Source organism: Pinus tabuliformis, chromosome 2_2 (assembly GCF_031772625.1).
Source record: "Pinus tabuliformis cultivar Carrire ecotype Pingquan chromosome 2_2, CPIR1, whole genome shotgun sequence".
NCBI classification, from domain to species: domain Eukaryota; kingdom Viridiplantae; phylum Streptophyta; class Pinopsida; order Pinales; family Pinaceae; genus Pinus; species Pinus tabuliformis.
This window is the reverse complement of record NC_142300.1, coordinates 801,681,979-801,683,882: the sequence shown is the minus strand read 5'-3', so window position 1 is coordinate 801,683,882 and position 1,904 is coordinate 801,681,979. Positions and strand designations below refer to the sequence as shown.

General features: G+C 54.3%; 1 non-coding gene across 1 annotated transcript in view; it reads left to right on the top strand.

Annotated features, from left to right (window-relative positions):
* Nucleotides 1-1,524: 1,524 nt before the first annotated feature.
* LOC149195233 (25S ribosomal RNA) overlaps nt 1,525-1,904 on the top strand; it is a 3,290-nt gene continuing 2,910 nt past the window's right edge. Inside the window, exon 1 of the ribosomal RNA XR_016255551.1 lies at nt 1,525-1,904. This exon is cut by the window's right edge and continues 2,910 nt beyond it. This is a non-coding gene — a ribosomal RNA (25S ribosomal RNA).

The window sequence follows — 1,904 nt, the reverse complement described above, 5'->3', positions numbered from 1 at the left end:
GCCAGAAATAACCAGCACGGAGGATCTTCTGGGCGGTAGCATATCCGGACATATGGCCGCCACAAGCGCCGGAGTGGCAGTCATTCAAAACGGTGAGAACGGTGAGTACCTCGAGACCATTTCGGTCCTTCCTCATTGTCCTTTCAAAGAAAACAAGGAACCGCTGAATGTTATGTATGATCCCGCTACTCACATTCTCCGTGGGAACTGGGATCCTCCCAGACAGCCCCAAGGACCACCCAATCAAGGCCAGCCACTCTATGTGCAAACCCCTCAGGGGCAACCACTTTATGGCCCGCCTTACCCAGGATAATCTGGGGGCCCACAGGGTCAACCCTACCAGGGACAACCCTCGGGCATTGGAGGTCCGTCGTATTCACATCAGGGTCAACCTACTGGACAACCAGGGCAGCCTTACGTTCAGCAAGGCCAACTCGGTTTCCAGCAAGGGTACCCATCTGGACAAACTGGGTCAGTTTATAATCCTCAAAATCAACCAGCAGTCCAGCAGGGATATCCTCTTGGGCAGGGGGGGCAACCCTACTTACAGTAGGGCCAACCTACTGCCCAGTCCGGTCATCCTCCTGGGCAGGGTGGGCAACCCTATGTTTAGCAGGGCCAACCCACTGCTCAATCCATGAATCCTTCTGGGCAAGGGGGGCAACCTGCTATACAGCAAGGCCAACCCTCTGCTCAGCCCATGCACCAAGGAGGGCAGCCTGCCATGAAGCAAGCCCAGCCCTCTTCTCAATCTGTTCACCCTGGGGGGAAAACAGGCCAACCTTCTATACAGCAAGGTCAACCCGCTGTCTGCCCTAATCGTCAAATTGGACAAGCTGGCCAACCTCGACGTCAACCAGCTATCCAGCCAGCTCAGTCATCCATTCCGCAAGGACAACCCTTGGTGGCGCATGGACAACCTGGTGCCTAGCAAGTCTATCCTGCTGGCCAACCAGGTCCATCTCAAATCCAACCAGGTCAACCTTCGGGACAAATGGTTCAACCCCAGTCGGTTCAAGGACATTACCCTGGGCCTCAAACTCAAACAGGTTATCAACCTTCTTACCAAACGCAGCCTGCCTATCAGGCTCCGTATGGGGCCCAGCAACCCTAGGGGAAAAATTAGTTTGCTCCTTATCAAAATTATCAGCAACCACAGGTCACTCCTTATCAAAATTATCAATACGGTGCACCTGTGGGGCAAGCTGCTAATCCATGGGGAGCTGGGGGGCAGACACAGGGACAGCCGTCCGCATATGGCCAGAATCCGTACGGACAGAACCCCTATGGACAAGCTCCCTATGCGCCAGGCCCTTTTGGGCCAGGACCATCGGGACAAAGTTCTTACGCTCCAGGCCCTTTTGGGCCAGGACCGTCCGGACAAAGTTCGTGGGGGCAACCACAATCTGGTTGGAACCCTAATGTCGCCTCGAATCCGCAGCCACAGATGTCCTTTAACCCGCAGTTTCCATTCCTAGCAACGTTGGAACTGCCTGATGTGTCCACAGAAGGCATGAACTTGATTGTTGTGAATTCTTGACACAGTAGGGTGACTGACAGGGAGACAGTAACAAATTACTGTGTAACAGTTTGTAGAAGCGTCCTCAGCGGTGGACCTGGGCCAAGTCCCTTGGAAGGGGGCGCCTGAGAGGGTGACAGCCCCGTCGGCCCGGGACCCTGCCGCATCACGAGGTGTTGTCGACGAGTTGGGTTGTTTGGGAATGCAGCCCTAATTGGGTGGTAAATTCTGTCCAAGGCTAAATATGGGCGAGAGACTGATAGCGAACAAGTACCACGAGGGAAAGATGAAAAGGACTTTGAAAAGAGAATTAAAGAGTGCTTGAAATTGCTGGGAGGGAAGCGGATGCAGGCTGTCGATGCGTCTCGGTCGGATGTGGAATTGC